Below are 13809 nucleotides of genomic sequence, written 5' to 3' on the forward strand. Positions count from 1 at the left end.
CTTATGACCGGCCCCCGCTGAACATGCTTTTGATATTAAAATCCTGCCCTTACATGCTGCGCTCAGACATGGAGAATGCTTGCTGAATAATTTCAAGTCTCTTTTCTCTTCCCTTCCTTACAGTTAATTTAGTGGCTATTGTGATCCTTTCCAGAGGAAAGTGTGGTCTCTCCAACTGCACCACTCGGTATCTGGTGGCAATGGCAGCAGCGGATCTACTTCTCGTTATCACTAACGTTATACTGTACCGGATCATTTATTATTATTTCCCAACATCTTTCCTCAACATTACCCCTGTGTTCTGTGTTATCCTTACCGTGAGTCATATAGCTGGAGAATGTTCTGTCTGGTTCACCATCATGTTCTCCTTTGATCGATTTGTCGCCATTTGTTGCCCGAAGCTGAAAACAAAATACTGCACTGAGAAAACTGCAGCTGTGGTTCTTGGAACAACCAGCATGCTGTTCTGCTTAAAAAACGTTCCTTACTACTTTACACTTGGACCTGGAGAAATAATTGACAATGTACCATTCTTCTGTTTTTTCAAGCCAAACTTATATACTGAGCCAGGATGGATGGGATATGACAGGTCTTCTATGGTTTTAACCCCACTGCTGCCATTTGCTTTAATTTGGTTAGTCAATGCTCTGACAGTCAGACACATTTTAGTGGCTAGTCGAGTGCGCAAGGGACTGAGAGGTCAGAGCAAAGGAGAGAACTGCAGTGACCCAGAGATGGTGATCACACAGAAGTCTGTGATCTTACTCTTCGCCATATCTGGCAACTTCATACTGCTGTGGTTGACATATGTCATATGTGTATTATACTATACCATTCAAACAGTAAATCCTGATGACAATGATTCTACAAAAATCATTCGGCAAGTTGGAGTTATGCTGGTGAATTTATGTTGTTGCACAAACACACTTCTTTATGGAGTAAGTCAGTCCAAGTTTAGAGAACAGTTCAAGAATACGGTGAAATATCCGATTACATTACTTATTCAAATAATAAAGAAACAAAACAACTGAATGCAACCAAGAGTGCGTCACATTGTTTATTGTTCATGATTTTATTATTTATCCCTGGACTGCCATCAACAAAATGACACAGGTATCAAAAAGATCTAACAGGTTAGGTAGAGGGGGTTACTGCTGGTGACTTGATGGAATAGACTTGCAGGGCGAGTCTCCTGACCAAGTTCAAACTGTGAATGGGCAAAATGTGACCGGCAGCAAGAGGGCAGAAATTTCAATGGCAGGATGTGTCTCACACACACAAATATGCAGTGGGCCAAGTGCAAGAGGTAAACTTTGCAGGAGCAAGGGCAAAGTGCATGTGCCTGTGTGCACGCGTGTGTGGTTTGGCGGAGTGGGGGTGGGGGGGGGGGGGTGGTGGTTGCAGGTGGACAGTTAGTGCACATCCTGCAGGACAGAAGGGAAAACAACAGACAGTTTGTTCTCCAGCTTCTATTATCCGCTGCTCACATGTGTTCAAAGAAAACACTTGAGCAAAAAAAAGTAACATGCTCCAGACGCTGGAAATCTTCTCATGTGAACTGATTGTCCTTTGTTGCACTCTTCGAACGATTTTATGGTGGTCATCTGCTTCTATACCCCCTCGCAATCCTACCCCCACCTTTCAGTCCAGTCACTGCTCTCTCTTTCTCCTGAAGTCAAATGGGTGATAGCCGGGGGATTCCAGTCCGGACAATCACAGACAAGGGGTTTGGGTGGGATGAAGTAATCTAAGGAGAAGCAGTGTGTCTAGGCTGTGCGCAGGAGTCAACATCCCCAGTGTCTGATCGTCATGACTGCTCAGATGGACAGGGCTGGTCCTATCTAAACTGATGTTGTCAACAGATTTTTATCTCAGATACTGTACCTCTTTACTTCAAATCTGCCATCATTAATCTTCCCTTCAACAAAACAACACTTCTCACCTCCATCCTTGCAAAATAGCTCTCCAATTCCAAGCTCTCTGTTATTCTCTAGTTTTTGTTCTGTTTACACCTAGCAATTAAGTGAAAATCCTGCTTAGGTTAAGAGGTAAGTTGGGTTTGTTGCAGTTTTAAACAGTGGTATACAAGCACTATGAGAGTATCTGCAGCTAGTTAATTAGGCAGCTATTTTAAACTGGTTACTGAGTTGTAGCAGAGCTGACACAATATTGTTGTCAGAGCATGAATTTCGGGACTCTCATTGCTGCTTGTCTGCACTGAATGCAGTTGCAGGGCGCAGAGTGTTCATAAGGGAGTTTGCTAATTGAGGGCGTTTGGTAAGGAGGGGAACCATAAGTTAAAAAGAAATCAAATTTGAGTGCGCAGGGTGTAAAGTGGGAGTTTGGTAGGTTAGGGAGGGATTCCTTCCTTTTTTTCTTTCCTTCTTTCTTCCTTCCTTGCTTCCTCTGTTAAACCGTTTTTCAAAAACAAAGAACAAAGAACAGCACAAGACAGGGACAGGCCATTCGGCCCTCCAAGCCTGCGCCGATCTTGATGCCTGCCGAAACTGACACCTACTGCACTTCCGGGGCCCATATCCCTCTATTCCCTTCCTATTCATATATTTGTCAAGATGTCTCTTAAACCGCGCTATCGTATCTGCTTCCACCACCACCCCTGGAAGCAAGTTTTCAGCCTCCAGAAGCTGCTCTTTTCTTCGGCACAGGAGAAGAAGTTGACTGGTGAGTAACCGGTCATTTATTTTACCCCTCATTGATTAGATTAGATTAGATTAGATTAGAGATACAGCACTGAAACAGGCCCTTCGGCCCACCGAGTCTGAACCGACCATCAACTACCCATTTATACTAATCCTACACTCATTCCATATTCCTACCACCTACGTATACGAGGGGCAATTGCTAATGGCCAATTTACCTATCAACCTGCAAGTTTTTTTTGGCTTGTGGGAGGAAACCGGAGCACCCGGAGGAAACCCACGCAGACACAGGGAGAACCTGAAAACTCCACACAGGCACTACCCAGAATTGAACCCGGGTCGCTGGAGCTTTGAGGCTGTGGTGCTAACCACTGCGCCACTGTGACGCCCCAATGAAAAGTTGTAATGACAACTTTTTAAAGCTGCGTTATGGCAGGTCAGCTTGGCCAAGTGGACTGCACATCCTGCAATATGTGGGGATGCATGAACGCACCACGTGTCCTAGATGAACACATCTGCAGGATGTGTCACCAGCTGCAAATGGTGTGCTCCAGGTTACGGAACTGCAGCGGTGGCTGTTGCACTCCGCGAGGCAGCGAACTACATAGGGAGATGGCAGTACAGTGGCAATGTCATTTCATTCAAGAACGGTAGCGGGGATAAACAAGGTAATTACATCCCAGTGAGTCTAACATCCTTGGCAACTGAAACTATTGGCAGAAATTCTGAGGGAATGTTTTACACAGAGGGAGGTGAGTGCCTGGAACCTGCTGCCAGGGGAGGTGGTGGAAGCAGATACGATAGCAAGATTTAAGAGACATCTTGACAGATACAAAAATAGGAAGGGAATAGAGGGATCTGGGCCCCGGAAGAGCAGAAGATGTTAGTTTAGGCAGGCATCAAGATCGGCGCAGGCTTGGAGGGCCGAATGGCCTGTTGCTGCACTGTACTGTTCTTTTCATTTTGCGATTGGCAGCCTGTAACCAGTGGTGCACCACAGCGATCGGTGCTGTGACCCTTATTGTTTGCAGTGTACATTAATGATTTAGACATGAATGTTGGAGGTATGATAAGTAAGTTTGCAGATGACATCATTATTGATGGTGTTATAAATAGTGAAGAGGAAAGCCTTAGATTACAGGACGATATAGATAAGCTCGTAATTTTGGCAAAGCACTGGCAAATGGAATATCATCCCGAGAAGTGTGAAACAATGCACTTTGGGAGGACCAACAAGGCAAGCGAATATACAATGGGTGGTAGGGCCCTAGGAAATACAGACGGTCACAGGGACCTTGGTGTACTTGTCCATAGAACAGTGAAGGCAGCAGCACAGGGAAATAAGTCGCCTAGTAAGGCATTTGGGCGACTGGCCTTTATTAGCCGAGGCATAGAGTATAAGAGCAGGAAAGTTATGATAGAGCTGTATAAAACGCTGACTAGGCCACAACTGGAGTACTGTGTACAGTTATGGCCGCCACACTATAGCAAGGGTCTGATTGAACAGGCGAAGGTCCAGAGGAGATTCACCAGGCTGTTGCTTGGGCTGGAACATTTCATCCATGAAGAGAGACTGGATAGGCTGGGGTTGTTTTCCTTAGAGAAGGGAAGGCTGAGGGGGGACCTGATTGAGGTATGCAAAATTATGAGGGGCAAAGATAAGGCAGATGGGAAGAAACTTTTTTTCCCTTAGCAGAGGTGTCAATAGGGATAATAGATTTAAGGAAGGGGCAGGAGGTTTAGAGGGGATTTGAGGGGAAAAAATCACCCAGAGGGTTGTTCGAATCTTGAACACACTGCCTGAAGGGGTGATAGAGGCAGGCACTCTCACAACATTTAAGAAGTATTTAGATAAGCACTTGAAATGCAATAGCATGCAAGGCTAAGGGCCACATGTTGTTACTGGGATAAGAATAGATAGGTGCTTGATGGCAGGCACGGACACTATGGGCCAAAGGGCTTGTTTTTGTGCTGTATACCTCTATGACTCTATTTAGGGAGGTGGTAATACTGCAGTGTATGAGCAGGCAGGCAGAGCGGGAATGGGTAACCACCAGGCAGTCTATGAGAACTAGACAGGAATTTTAGGAGTCCCATGAGTCTATCTTGCTTGCGAATTGCTTTTCCATGTTGGATACTGCTGAGAGCGATGGCTCCTTGGGGGAGGTTGGGTACAGTCACAGCAAAGTCTGTGGCACCAAGGATGGCTCAGCTGCATAGGAAAGGAGGAAGACCAGTGGGATAGCAATAGCGATAGACGATTCGACGTTCAGGGGATCAGAAAGGGGTTTCTGCGACAATAAAACTGACTCGTGGATGGTGAACTGCCTCCCTGGTGGAGGGATAAAGGATGTCACAGAGAGGCTGCAAGACGTCGTTCTGGGGGGAGGGTCAATAGCCAAATTTTCTGGTCCACATTGGTACCAATGACAGAGGTAGGAAGAGGGATGAGGTGCTGAAGGCAGATTTTAGGGCGTCGGGAAGGAAATTAAAAATCAACACTTCCAAAGCAGTGATCTCAGGATAAGTCCCAGTGCCATGTACTAGTGAGAATAGAAATAGGAGAATTGATCAATTGAACACGTGGCTGCAGAATTGGTATCGAGTAAGGGCATCAGTTTTGTGAGGCTTTGGGACCAGTTCTGACGCAGGTGGTCCTGTACAAGTTGGACAGGCGACACCTTAATAGCAGCAGAACTAATAACCTCGTGGCGAGTTTTCCTCGTGCTGTTGCGAAGAGTTATACTAACTTGCCAGGGTTGTGGCAACCAAAGGTTGTTCAACTTGGAAGGTAGTAACGCTGGTGACAGGAGTTAGAAAAGTAGAAAGTGATATTAGAAGGCAGGTGCAACAAAGGCGAGCATCAGCTAGGCGTAGAATGCAGAATAATGTCAAGAAGACAAGGTGAAGGGAACTCCACCTGAATGCACGCAGCATTCACAACAAGGTAGTTGATTTAAAGGTGACGTAAATGCTTTTGATCTAATAGACATCACGGAGACGCAGCTATAGGGTGACCAAGACTGGGAACTGAATCTTCAAGGATATTCGACATTTAGTAAGGAAAGGCAAAAAGGACAAGTGTTACACTGAGACGAATGGATGGGATCAGTACATTCGTGAGGGAGGATCTCAGATCGAAAGAACAAAATGGGGAATCTGTTTGGGTGGAACTAAGAAAGAGCAAAAAATAGCAACCATTTGTAAGACTTCTTTATAGGCCTCCAAACAGTAGTTGTTGCGTGGGGCATTGCATTAAGCAAAAGATTAGAGAAGCATGTCGCATGGATAAAACCATAATCATGAGTGACGCCAATCTGTAGAGAGACTGGGTAAGCCTAATGAGCGGTAATTCTGTGGACGTCGAGTCTCTGGCATGTGTTAGGGTTGGATTTTTAGTGCAGTATGTTCAGGAACTGAATAGAGAACAAGCCATTTTAGGTCTGGTTTTATGTAATGAGAAAGGACTAATTAATATGTTGTTGTAAACGAACCAGAAGGGATGAGTGAACATAATATGATAGGATTTCACATTATGGGTGAAAGTGAGACAGTTCAATCTGAAGGTCGTTTGTTACATTTTAACAAAGGAAATTATGAAGATATGAGGGGAAAATTAGATGTGGTGGATTGGAAAAATACATTGAAAGGTATGACAGTACAAAGGCAATGGATAGTCTTTAAAGAGCTATTACATAGTTCATAGCAGCTATACATTCCTACAAGGAACAAAAAACCCAAACGTAAAGGCAGTTAACCGTGGGTAACAAAGGAAGTTCATGATTCATTAATATTAAAAGAAAAGGCATATAACGTTGCCCGAAATAATAGTAAACCTGAGGATTGGTAGGATTTTAGAATACAGCAAAGGAGGACGAATAACTGATAAAGAAAGTTTGAATAGAATATACATATAAGCTAGCAAAAGAAATAAAAATGGACTGTAAAAGCTTCTACAGGTAGGCAAAAAAAACAAACGTTTGGCTCAGACCAATGTGTGTCCATTACAGGCAAAGTGGGGACATGTTATAATGGGAAATAGAGTAATGGCAGTGAAGCTAAATGATTACTTTGTGTCTGTCTTCACTAAGGAAGATACAATAAATGTTCCAGAATTAGAGATCCAAGGGAGTAGGCGGAATGAGGATTAGAAGGAAATTAGTATTCATAAGATGGTAGTATTGGTGATATTACTGGGGCTGAAGTTTGATTACGCCCCAGGGCTTGTTTATCTACATCCCCGAGTGTTGAAAGAGGTAGCTATGGAGAAAGTGAAAGCATTGGTGATCATCATCCCTACTTTTATAAATTTTGGAGCGTTTCCTGCAGATTAGCAGGCCCCAATTGTCACCCCATTATTTAACAAGGGAGGGGGAGGGAAACAAGGAATTACAGACCCATTAGCCTTACATCAGTCGTTTTCAAAATGCCAGAATCTATTCAAAAGGATGTAATAAATGGAGACTTGGATAATAATGATCGGATAAGACGTGGTATACTTGGATTTTCAAAACGCTTTTGATAAAGTTTCCCCACAGGACTTTGATTAGCAAAATTAAGGCATATGGAATCGGAGGCAATGTACTGGCATGGGGACGGAAAACAGATCGTCAGAATAAGTCGTCATTCTCGTGTTGACGGGCTGCGACTAGTGGGTTACTGTAGGTGTTAGTAAATGGACCCCAGCTGTTCAAAATATGTATCAATCAGTTGAATGTGGTAGCCAAATGCAGTCTTTCCAATTTTGTGGATGGCACAATATTAGATGGGAATGTGCGTTCTGAGGAAGATGCAAAACGCCTTCAAGGGGACATGGACAGCCGCAGTGTGTGGGAAAGAATGTGGCAGATGGAATATAATGTGGGGAAAAAATGAGGTTATCCACTTTGGTTGGAGGAATAGATGTGCAGAGTATTTCTTAAATGATAAGAGGTTAGAAAGAGTAGATGTACACATTGACCTGAGTTTGCTTGTCAATAAGTCACTGAAAGTTAACACGCAGGTGGACCAAGCAATTGGGAAGCCTAACAATATGTTGACCTTTATCACAAGCGGATTTGAGTACAGGAGTAGTGAAGTCTTGCTTCAATTGTATGCAACCTTGGCTGGACCACACTTGGAAGAATGTGTGCAATTTTTGGTCCCTTTATCATCGGAACGAAATTGGAAGGAAATTCTAGGCACTGCAGAATGGTTGTATTTGCTTTGCCTGGAGTACAGGCCGGTACAGCGGAATGTTTCCCAGGCTCCAAGGTTTGGATGGAGGAGTCGAGCCAAGAGGACACAACTTTAAAATCAAATTCTGACAATTCAAAAGAGAAGATAGGAAACATTTCTTCATGTGAAGATGGTAGAAATGCAAAACTTTCTCCTGCGATACTCAATAGATGTGGAGCTCATTTTAAATCTGTGATCAATATTTCTTTCTGCGAGATACATGCCAAAGACTTGCAGGTTGATAGGTTAATTGGCCATTATAAAATTGCCCCTATTATAGGTAGGTGGTAGGGAAATAGAGGGACAGGTGGGGATGTAGTAGGAATCTGGGATGAGTGTAGGATTAGTATAAATGGGTGGTTGATGGTCGGCACATACTCGGTGGGCCGAAGGGCCTGTTTCGGTGCTGTATGTCTAAACTAAACTAAAACTAATGTGTATGGAGTAAAGCCAGGTGGATGTAGTTAGGATCAAGATCTCATTAGATCGCAGAACAGCCCCGAATGGTTGAATTTGCTCCTCCCATTCCTATGTGTGGAAAAGACGCCTAGTCCTTTCAGTCTTTCGGGACTGTTATATCCTCACAGTTTTGTTGTGATCCTTGTGAATCATTTTGTTTGAAACCTCTTTAGTTACAATCGAGAGAAGAAGCGTGCACACGATTCCAAGTGTGATATAACCAAGGTATGTCGAGATCGAACCTGTGCACAGTGCTCTAGGTGTGGTCTGACCAATGTAAATGGAGACCAGAAATGTGCACTACGCTCCACGTGTGCTCTGCCTAAGGGGTGTAGATGCCAGACGTATGGCCTAACTAAGGTAAATGAACAGCTGGACAGTGAACAGTGCTCCATTGTTTTACATAAGGTGAACATAGCGTCTCTGCTTTTCGTTTCTATCTCTGTGGATAACATTTTTTACTCCAGCATATGTTGGCATCATTAGTAAAGCCAGTATTGATTGCCCATCAAAATTGCCCACGATAACTATGTGTCTTGTTAGGCCATTTCCGAAGACGTTTACGAACCAGCTACATTGCTGCAGCTCTGGACCCACATGTCGGCTAGACCAGTAAAAAACGACCAATTTCATTCCCTGACGAACATTAGCGAACCAGATGGGTTACTGCCACAATATTTGAAATTTTCAGGAACCGTTAGTGAGGCTACATTTTAATTCTGTATATTTATTATTTGAAGTTAAATTCGGCCAGCTGCCCTGGTGGGATTTAAACACATGTCCACAGTACATTAGCCTGGACCTCTGCATAATTAATTCGGTGTCATTACAACTATGCCACCATCTCTTCCTGAGCCCCAGTGTTACATTTGTCTTTTTTTTAACTGACAAGGCCCGTGAGGAATATAAAGACAGTAGGAAGGAACTTAAGCAAGCAATCAGGAGGGATAAAAGGGGTCATGAAAAGTCATTGGAAAACAGGATTAAGGAAAATCCTGAGGTTTTGTATACATATATAAGGAGCAAGCCGGTAACCAGGGAAAGGGTTGGCCCACTCAAAGACAGAGGAGGGAATCTATGTGTGGGGCCAGAGGAAATAGGCAAGGTACTAAATACGTACTTTGCATCAGTATTCACCAAAGAGAAGGACCTGGTGGATGATGAGTCTAGGGAAAGGAGTGTAGATATTCTCGGTCATGTCATTATCAAAAAGGAGGAGGTGTTGCGCATCTTGCAATGCATTAAGGTAGATTGCTCCCCAGGGCCTGATGGGATCTACCCCAGAATACTGAGGGAGGCAAGGGAAAACATTGCTGGGCCCTTGACAGAAATCTTTGTACCCTCATTGGCGACAGGTAAGGTCCCAGTGGACGGTTAAATAGCCAATGTTGTTCCTTTGTTTAAGAAGGGTAGCAAAGATAATCCAGGAAATTGTAGGCCGGTGAGCCTTACGTTAGTGGCAGGGAAATTATTAGAGAGGATTCTTCGGGGCAGGATTTACTCCCATTTGGAAACCAACGAACATATTAGCGAGAGGCAGCATGGTTTTGTGAAGGGGAGATCGTGACTCAGTAACTTGATTGAGTTTTTTGAGGAAGTGACGAAGATGATTGATGAAGGAAGGGCAGTGGATGTTGTCTATATGGACTTCAGTAAAGCCTTTGACAAGGTCCCTCATGGCAGGCTGGTACAAAAGGTGAAGTCACAGGGAATCATAGGTGAGCTGGCAAGAAAGATACAGAACTGGCTCGGTCGTAGAAGACAGAGGGTAGTAGTGAAAGGGTGCTTTTATGAATGGAGGGCTGTGACTAGTGGTGTTCCACAGGGATTAGTGCTGGGACCTATGCTGTTTGTAATATATTTAAATAATTTGGAGTAAAATGTAGTTGGTCTGATTAGTACGTTTGCGGACGACACAAAGGTTTCTGGAGTTGTTGACAGTGATGAAGATTGTCACAGGATACAGCAGGATAGAGATTGGTTGGAGACTTGGGCAGAGGAATGGCAGATATAGTTTAATCCGGGCAAATGTGAGATAATGCATTTTGGAAGCTCTCATGCATGTGGGAAGTACACAGTAAATGGCAAAACCCTTAGGAGTATTGACAGGCAGAGTGATCTGGGCCTGCAGGTCCACACGTCACTGAAAGTGACAGCGCAGATGGATAAGGTAGTCAAGAAGGCATACGGCATGCTTGCCTCCATCGGTCGGGGCATACAGTATAAAAATTGGCAAGTTATGTTGGAGCTGTACAGAACTTTAGTTGGGCCACACGTAGAATATTGCGTGCAATTCCGGTCGCCACACTACCAGAAGGACGTGGAGGCTTTAGAGAGGGTACAGAAGAGGTTTATCAGGATGTTACCTAGTCTGGAGGGCATTAGCTATGAGGAGAAGAAGGGCCACTGACCCGAAACGTTAACTCTGCTTCTCTTTCCACAGATGCTGCCAGACCTGCTGAGTGATTCCAGAATTTCTTGTTTTTGTTTCAGATTTCCAGCATCTGCAGTATATTGCTTTTATTATAGCTATGAGGAGAGGTTGGATAAACTCGGATTGTTTTCACTGGAACGACGGAGATGGATTTTTACAACGTTTTTAGCGGCATGGACAGTGTGGATAGTCAGAAGTTTTTTCCCAGGGTGGAATAGTCAGTTACTGGGGGACATAGGTTTAAGGTGCGAGGGGCAAAGTTTAGAGGGGATGTGCGAGGCATGTATCTTACACAGAGGCTGGTGAGTGCCTGGAACATGCTGCCAGGGGAGGTGGTGGAAGCAGATACGATAGCGACGTTTAAGAGACATCTTGACAATTACATGAATAGGAAGGAAATAGAGGGATATGGGCCCCGGACGTGCAGAAGGTGTTAGTTTAGGCAGGCATCAAGATCGGCGCAGGCTTGGACGGCCGAATGACCTGTTACTGTGCTGTACTGTTCTTTCTTATTTGTTGTTCATTGAACCAGGGTTGGTCTCCTGGCTAGATGGCAATGGGAGAGTGGTGGATATGCTGGGCCATGAGGTTACAGATTTTGGTTGAGTACAATTCTGCTGCTGCTGATGGCCCACAGCGCCTCAGGGATGCCCAGTTCTGCACTGATAGATCTATTTGAAATATATCCCATTTCGCACAGTGGTTAGTGCCACACAAAACGAAGGAGGAAATCCTTAATGTGAAGACGGGACATTGTCTCCACAAGGAATGTGTGGTGGTCACTCCTACCAACACTGTCATGGACAGAAGCATCTGCAGCAGGCAGATTGGTGAGGATGAGGTCGAGTATGTTTTCCCCTCTTGTTGATTCCCTCTCCAACTGCCACACATCCAGTCGAGCAGATATCTCCTTTAGGACTCGGCCTGCTCGTTCAGTAGTGGCGCTATCGAGCCCCTCTTGGTGGTGGGCATTGAAATCCCCCACCCAGAGTACATTCTGTGCCTTTGCCACCCTGAGTGTTTCCTCCAAGTGTTGTTCAACATGGAGGAGTACCGACTCATCAGCTGAGGGATGGCAGCAGGTGTTAATCAGCGGGAGGTTTCCTTGTCCATGTTTGACCTGATGCCATGAGACTACATGGGGTCCAGAGTCGCTGGTGAGGACTTCCAGGGCAACTCCTTCCCTACTGTATATCACTGTGCGGCCACCTCTGATTGATCTATCCTGCCGGTGAGACCCGGGGATGGCATTGTCTGGGGCATTGTCAGGTATGATTCCGTGAGCATGACTATGTCAGGCTGTTGCTTGACTTGTCCGTAGGACAGCTGTCCCAACTTTGGCACAAGCCCCAACCCCCCCCCCCCCCCCCCCCCCCCGCCCCCCAGAAGTTAGTAAGGAGGGCTTTGCAGCATCGTCAGGGCTGGGTTTGCCGTTGTCATTTCCGGTGCCTACCTCCATGCCATGTGGTCCATCAGGTTTCATTCCTTTTGTTCTTTTTTTCTTGTTCCATCACACTCCTAATTTGTGACTTGTAGTTGGTGAACAAGCACTGGGGATTCAGTCGGAGAGTTATCCTCCTCTGAAATCCCAGTCTCTGACCTGATCTTGAAGCCATAACAATTATGTAGCTGTTCCAGTTCAGTTTCAGGTCAATGGTGTCCCATAGAGTGCTGATCGTGGGGATTCACTGATAGTAATTCCATTGAACCTCAAGGGGAGATGGTTGGTTTCACTCATTTTTGAGATGATCATTGGCTGGCACTTGAGTGGCGCAAATATTCAATGCCACTTATCAGACCAAGCTGGATGCTGTCCAAGTCTTGCTGCATATGTACATTGGGTTGCTTCAGTATCTGAAGAGTCACGAATGGTGCTGAATACTTCTGACCTTATGATAGTGGGATGGTCATTGATGAAGCAGCTGAGGATGGTTGTGCCTAGGACACTGCCCTGAGACACGCCTGCAGTAATGTCCTGGGACTGAGATGATTGACATTCAACAAGCACAAACATCTCCGTTTGTGCTAGGTATGACTGCAACCAGTGCAACGTTTTCCCCCTGATTCCCATTGGCTACAGTTTTGCTCGTCTCTTTGATGCCTTGCTGCTTGGTCAAATGCTGCCTTGATGTCAAGGTCAGTCACGCTCACCTCAGTGCTTGATTTCGATAGGTTGTTCATTTTCAAAACTGTAATCAGATCAGTAGAAGAGTGGCCCACGGGTCACATATGACACCAACTTTTTGAACAAGAGAGGAATGGAGTTGATTTCAGTGAATGGATTTTGTGTAGGAGACTGACGACAATGGATTAAGGCCGGAGTTGAGTTGTCCTGGCCTATCCCAACCTGAGCGTCAGTGAGCATTTTATTGTTGAGCAAGTGCCGCTTGGTAGCACAGCTGATGACCCCTTACATCACTTTGCTGATAGGGCGATAATTGGCTGTGTTAAATCAATCCTGTTTTTAGTGCACATGCCACACCTGGGCAGGTTTCTACATTGCCAAGTAGATCCTCGGATGGTGATGGCAAACACGAGAGGACATAGCTTCAAGTTGAGGGGGGATAGATATAGGACAGATGTGAGAGGTAGTTTCTTTACTCAGAGAGTAGTAAGGGCGTGGAACGCCCTGCCTGCAGCAGTAGTAGATTCGCCAACTTTAAGGGCATTTAAGTGGTCATTGGATAGACATATGGATGAAAATGGAATAGTGTAGGTCAGATGGTTTCACAGGTCGGCGCAACATCGAGGGCCGAAGGGCCTGTACTGCGCTGTAATGTTCTAATTCTAATTCTAATCCCAGGGTTGTATCTCAACTGCAACGGATTGGCTAGGGACGAAACTAGTTCTGGAGCACAAGTCTTCAGAACGATTGCTGGAATGTTGTTAGACCCCATAGCCTTTGAAGTATCCAGTATCTTTAGAGTTTTCTTGATATCATGTGGAGTGAATAGGATTGACTGAAAAATGGCATATGTGATGCTGGAACCTCAGGAGTATGCCGAGATGGATCACCCACTAGGCAATTCTGGCTGGGGA

The sequence above is a fragment of the Heterodontus francisci genome, unplaced genomic scaffold (genome assembly GCF_036365525.1).
Source record: "Heterodontus francisci isolate sHetFra1 unplaced genomic scaffold, sHetFra1.hap1 HAP1_SCAFFOLD_99, whole genome shotgun sequence".
NCBI classification, from domain to species: domain Eukaryota; kingdom Metazoa; phylum Chordata; class Chondrichthyes; order Heterodontiformes; family Heterodontidae; genus Heterodontus; species Heterodontus francisci.